We start from the raw sequence: 7190 nt of genomic DNA on the forward strand, positions 1-7190 counted from the left end.
GGGGCTTTAATTGAGGAAGTGTGGAAAAAACAGAAGAAATAACAACCCTTTATTAAAAGATATATGTGTGTTGGCAAGAACAGTAACAGAACACAACAACTAGACAGTAGTCCTGTACCCAAAAGTCCCCTTCAAACAAAAGAAAAAAGGTCTGAATACTTCTCTGTCCTTTAGCGCAGTTCTAATCACGGGCGGCAGGGGGCGCTGTTGGATCGCTGGGGGTGCAGAGCCTGCAGTGCTCGGTGTTGGCCGGCAGGGGGCGCTGTCGGGCTCTGGTGGTCACCGTGAGGGGGGATCTGGGGGGTGGTCTCGGGTCGTGGGAGAAGCCGAAAAGAAAATGGGGACCCTTCCCCCAATGGAAGAAGGGGGAAAGGAAATTCTCCGATGAAAACGCAGCAGGTCCGAACTGGAGACAAAGACAGCTACCCCGTCTCTATCCCAGAGAGAGAACCCAGCAAAAACTGACTTCTACCCCCTGTGAGCTGGGCCCGCTACCCAAGAACTCCCAAACTCCTCCTCTCCCCCCACTCCAGCCTTCGACGGGCCATTAGCTAGGAATTCGGCTTTGCCAGCCAGACCTTTTGTAAAGCTAATTGACCCCTTTCCCGTTGGAACTCTGTTTTTCTTACAGTGGAACAGGGGAAGGAAAAATTCCCTCCTGGGATTTATAGCCTATAACAACATGAAAGTCTGGAATTGAGCTCCAGATTAAGAACATAAAATTTAGTTCTCCTCTTGTAGATGTCTTAGCTGTGTCTTATAGATACGTAGCTGTGCTAAGTGTCTTGGGTCCCAGTATAGTCAGTACATTCAATGGAGCCTTCAAAGAGATTCATCTCACCACCCGTTTGGAGCTCAGTGATCTAAGCTTAAGTATCTAAAGCCATTTGATATGAGGCTGGCAGATGTGATGCAGAACCTGCGGACAATTTCTGGACTAGCAACTGGAAGCTAGATGGGATAGTCCAGAGCATTTCAAGCACTATTAGATACATTTTTTTAAGTAACTGCATAGAATACCCTGGGTATCCTTCTTGAGGGTGTGCTGAAGTGCTGTCTAGGCTCTCTCTACTCTGTATTGAGTAGATCATCTTTGTCTAAAGTGGAAACTTAAATAGCCAGTGTTCTCACAGATGCCTCAGTATAGACACCTGAATATTGGTTTCCATATCTACAAATCTCAAAACTGAAATCTACCTCTAGATTTTTAACATTTTTGGCAATGATACACCTTAAAAATAGTAATTGATAACAGCCAACAACATTTGCAAAGGGGAAATCATGCCTGACAAATTTGATGACCTTCTATGACAGGGCTACAACATTTATGGATAGGGCAGAGCAACTGACATCATCTACCTGGCCTTCTGCAAAGTGTTTGACACTGTCCTGCACGACATCCTTGTCTCCAAATTAGAGAGACATGGATTTGGTGGAAGGACTACTTGATGGATAAAGAAATGGCTGGATGGCTGCACAGAGAGTTGTGGTCAATGGCTCATTGTCCATGTGGAGACCAGTGGTGAGTGGTGTCCCTCAGGGGTCAGTACTGGGGCTGATACTGTTCAATAGCTTTGTCAGCAACGTTGACAGTGGGATCAAGGGTACCCTCGGCAAGTTCACTGGCGACACCAAGATGTGTGGTGCAGTCGACACACTGGAGGGAAGGGATGCCATCCAGAGGGGCCTTGACAGGCTTGAGAGGTGGGCCAGTGCAGAGAAAGACTTGGGGGGTGATGGCTGATGAAAAACTCAACATGAGCTGGCAATGTGCATTTGCAGCCCAGGAAGCCAATGAAATCCTGGGTTGCTACAGAAGGAGTGTGGCCAGCAGGTCAAAGGAGGTGATTTGACCCCTCTACTCTGCTCTTGTGAGACCCCACGTGGAGTGGTGCGTCCAGTTCTGGTGTCCTCAACATAAGAACGACATGGAACCAGTGAAACAAGTCCAGAGGAGAGCCATGAAGTCGATGAGAGGACTGGAGCACCTTCCCTGTGAGAAAGTTGGGACTATTCAGCCTGGAAAAGAGAAGGCTATGTGGAGACTTGATAGCAACCTTCCAGTATCTGAAGGGGGCCTACAGGAAAGCTAGAGAGGGATTCTTCATCAGGAACTGTAGTGATAGGACAAGGAATGATGGGTACAAACTGAAAGAGGGGAAATTTAGGTTTTACTGTGAGAGTGGTTAGACACTGGAATAGGTTGCCCAGGGAGGCTGTGGTTGCCCCAACCCTGGCAGTGTTCAAAGCCAGGTAGGAGCAACCTGGCTTGGTGGGAGGTGTCCCTGCCTCTGGTGGCAGGGAATGGAACTAGATGATCTTTAAGGTCCATTTCAACCCCTTAACATTCTATGATTCTATGATTGCTTAATTTTGACAGAAACTCCCTGCTTATTTAGTAGGAACTGCAGAGGGATGAGTGAGCTAGGGAACAACATTTAAGAATCCTTTAAGTTCTACTTTTACATCTTAGTCCTGTCAGAAAGCCTTTGGTTATTTCTACTTGTTAATTATGTCAGCCTGGACATGAGAATATTCAGAATCTTGCTTGATTTGTCCTGTGACTTCCGGCCTTCATGGCAATTTTGAGAACATGGGAAATGATATTGACATCCTCTTTCACACCCTCATAGGCTAAATGGGGGAGAGCTCTGCATTATGCTTACAGTCTAAGTGAGGATGTTTTCATCCTGTATTTCATCCTGTTATTCATCTGGATAGTTGATCAGAGGAAGGGTTTGAATGATGTGTCAACTCTCTAATCCAGTTAGTCAAAGGTGAAATCAGTCAGTGAGCACAGCTACACAGTGCAATGTCATACAGTTCAGAGACACCTTAGCAGAATCTGAAGAAGTTAATTCAGGTGTTAGAAGCAGACTGTCCACTGCACTGCTCTACCAGACTGTATCCAGTGCCAAGCTGTAAAGAAAGAAATACTTTATGCCATGCCATATGTGAATATGGCTAGAGCTCTGGGAATCAATGTCTGGGAAACTATGTGCTTTGAGATTTACATTATAATAGCAGTTACTAACGGTTTATTTCTTTTTGCAGTAGATTTCGTTCTTAGCTTCATATTAGATTTTGTATCCTTTGTCTCTACAATGTGAACACTTTCTTCTGAGAGCAATGAATAATGCCATTTCATATCCCTGCATTTTGAAGTTTAATTTCCCTTGTTTTGTTTTAAAATAGAGTTGAAGAGTCATACAGAAGGATGGTGAATCCTGCATGCCAAGTGGTTGATGCCAGCCCCTCCAAGGAAGAGGTTCTCAAGACAGTGCTGCAACTAATTAACAAACACTTTGCTTTGTGAAAACAACTTCTGTGTAACAGCACTTAAAAGAGACTTTTTATTGCCCCACTGGTTTTGGTACCTGAAAATGCACAGTGATGTGTTTTTTTCTCACAGAAATACTGAATATTGCTTCATTCTGAATACTGTTTTATTCTGTCAACAGTAATCTATGCAGGTTGTCTGTTTTGTGGTTGCTACTATACCTTTCTGTGTAAGGCAAAACACTACTCACGTGTCATTCAGCATTCTTAGTAAAGTCACAAACATACTACAGTCATGTGTGAAGTACCTCAGAGTGATCTCTGACATCATGACATTTTAAGATGGTATCGTGTTGCATCTTCATCACCAGGAGAACCCGTTCAGACAATCCAGTGGCCCAGTGTTGTTTGCTGGAATAGAGGATGAGCAGCTGCTGCTGTAATGGGCATCCTGGAAAAAACGTGTCATAAGCGAGCACCAGTGAACATCCAGGCCTCTTAGTAATAACATCCAAGCCTGTCTACGTATGCAACTGAAATATCAATTAATTTCAGGGGGAAACCAGGGAAGATTGGCAAATTAGAAACAGAGACCTGAGAAGAACCTGAAATTGAAAACATTTTATAAATGCTAAAATATTTTTTACAAAACTTTTTCTGTATTCTACTAATATTTGTTATGTGAACCTGTGTTCTTTTGAGAGAATGCAAAATGGAAAACTGCAGAGAATCTGAGCAATGGGGATGATTGAACCTTTTCACTTCAGTTTTTCTTTCTTGTGTGGGTGTTTGCACTTGTTGATTGTGAAAGCAGGCTACCATCAAGACTTCAGCTCTGCAAAGGCTTGTTTTTTATGTAAATTAGTTACACTATTATTAATCCTAAGTGTAAAACTAAAAATATGGATAAGCCTTTGTGGGGTCAGAAATTAATGCAGTTCCAGAAAAAAGCATAACTAAATTGTAAATTCGATTTAAAACTATTTTTACTTACTTTCCTGTGTTAAGCAAGTGCAGTTATCAATGAATCTATCTTCTAAATAAAAATGTACTCAGTACTCAGTTCCTACATCTAATCTGCATATACAAGATAATAGAAAGAAAAACTTCTAAAAATACATTTTTTCATGCACTATCTAATGTTTTTGAATATATGTTATTAATATAATACATTTATACATACTAGTAATAGACGCTGTTGTGTTTGGTGTATTATTCGTATAACAGTAGCCTTAGGATTTACCGTATATGCAGACTGAAAATATATGCTTGTAGGTGCTCCGTTCTTTTGAGAAATTATAAAGTATTCATGTATTCAGCTCTGGATAGAGGAAATTCTCATATGGAAGTCATCACTGTGCATGGATGATTAGGGTGCAAATACATGCCTGCCCTAAATGTTGTGTAGCCTTAGCTTGTCCAGGTAAAAGATCACTTGGCATAAGAAATGCCACTGAACGCCTTTTCTCCTTATGCAAACTTACATGTGAAGCCAGTCTGTCTGGCTTTTGATGCTGAGTTCTTAGAAGTGTAGGTTCATATTTAAAAGAGTACTGATAATATATATGCAAAAAGTGACATCAGACACTATGGATTACACAAATGCAGAATATATTTGTAGTCCATATTTTTCTTTAACCCAAAGCTACTGATGCAGACTAGGAGACCAGCAAAGCAAGGTAGACCAAACTAACATTCCCTCTCTCATGTCTTTGTTAGAATTGAAGGTCTGCAAGAAATTGTGTGCCACATGCAGGATGTGTTAATGTGCATAATCACTCCCATACTTCCCATTTCTGTGGCATTTCTGCCGCAATTTTGTCCACGGTATCTAAAAAGATTGCACTTCATTTACATTTAGAACAAATCATAGAATCATAGAAAGGCTGCAAGGGTTGGAAGGGACCCTAAGGATCACCTAGTTCCAAACCCCCTGCCATGGGCAGAGATACACCCACTAGATGAGGTTTTTCAGGGCCCTATTCAGTCTGATCTTGAACACTTCCAGGGATGAGGCATCCGCGACTTCTCTGGGCAAACTGTTCCAGTGCCTCAATACCTTCACAGCAAAGAATTTCTTCCTGATATCTAATCTAAATCTCCCTCTTTTAGTTTAAAACTATTTGCCCTTCTTCTGTCGCTATCAGTGTGTGTAAGAAGTCACTCTCCATCTTCTTTATAAGACCCTGTTAGGTACTGGAATGCTGCTCTAAGGTCTACCCAGAGTAATCTCTTCTCCAGGATGAACAGCCTCAGCTGTCTCAGCCTGTCTTCGTAAAAGAGGTGCTCCACCCCTCTTATCAAGTTTGTGGCCTCCTCTGGATCCACAAAAACGTTCAAATGCAAGGTTTGTCAATGAGTGCTGGAATGCAGGCAGGCCTGGGAGAGGAGCAGCAGGAATACACAAATGCCAGCCATGGCACACCCAGCAAGAGCATCACCCGGATTAGAAACCGACAGAAACTTTTGCTGGGCAGTTTGACGGCCACAAGAGGTCAGAATTTTTGTTTAAATGCTTAAAAAGACCTGCAAGCTCCAAGTATTTCCATGCAGATTCAGAAACTTAGGCTGTTTCTTGGTAGGTAAAGCATTAGACCAGCACAGAAGCTTATTTTCAAGCTTCTCAATAGTTTTGTTAAAGTCAGTGAATTCAGCCCTTATTAAAGAATAAATGCTATTTGTAATTGAGGGATTTCTTGAAGGACAAATCAATACTCTTGTTGTCCCAGATTTGTGTACTTTTTAGTTAAGAAAAAAAAATTATATCTAAGAGTTTTAGATGAGAGAATTTTAAAAGAAGTGTTATTTTTATTTCACTTTTGCTGTTTTTTTTTGTTTATTTTATTTCATAGAACTCACCATAGTATTTCAAGCACCTTTTTTTGGTCTAGAGGGGAATAGATGCTAAAATAAAATAGTATTCAGTTGCCTAAACATAGACATCCCCAGCAGTTAGTCTCCCTAAGGTATCTGAGATGTCTGCGTGGGGCTGCCAGATATGACACAAGACATTTGGTTGAGCTGTTGATCTGCAGAGTGGCAGCTGGAAGCCTGCAGGGATACCATATGGTGCCTAAAATGGCACTATTCACCCATTTAAGCAGTGAGAGTGTTAGAAAGCAGCAGTACAGCCTCTTCGGGCTGTGTCTACGTTAGCAGGTGGCCTGGAACAAGCAGGGACAATCTGTAGCACAGAGAAGCTGGCACCGAGGACCCAGTGCGTGCCCTCCATGACAGCATTTCAGAGATTTATTTGAGACCAGCTCTAATCTGGTCACATTGACTGGTCTCGGTCTAGCAGCTGTAGTGCAGTAAGTGTGCTCCTACACCAGATCTTTTTGTTTGGATGGAGTCCAGCTGACAGATGTCAGGAAGCATGGCATGAAGCAAAGTGTGGTAAGGACAGGAGGTCAGGACGAAAGCTTCAAAAGTGTGCTCCTTATCGAAGCTGAAAAACTAATGTGAATGTATTATGTGGATATAATGTAGAGGCAACATGGATCTCTGGGAAAGGTTTCCTTGGAGCCAAAACAGACCTTGGGTTGTTTCCTCATTGTCCTGATTGAGGGCTAAGCTGGAACTTGTTACAGCTCCTTTTGGCCCATGTTCCCAAGTTGCTTTCCAGGGATAACCACAGGACAGCAGTAGAAAAGAGTGGATTTTGGTGCATGCTTGGTACCATACTCCTGTAGCACATGGTACAGCAATGGGCCTCACCCAGTGTTGGGAGTAGTGAGTGCTGCTGTCAATCTGGAAGGTGAGGAACCTACTTACAAGCAAATAATAAACTTCAGCAGTGAAATGTAAGGCTGGTTTTCAGCTATTCCCCTCCTAAAGATAAAAGTTTGCAAGACAAAGTCCCCCAAATCAGATGCTAGGAGATGTCTTTCAGAAGACATGAAGTATCTATC

This window comes from Lepidothrix coronata, unplaced genomic scaffold (assembly GCF_001604755.1).
Source record: "Lepidothrix coronata isolate B3197 unplaced genomic scaffold, Lepidothrix_coronata-1.0 Scaffold65, whole genome shotgun sequence".
NCBI lineage: Eukaryota > Metazoa > Chordata > Aves > Passeriformes > Pipridae > Lepidothrix > Lepidothrix coronata.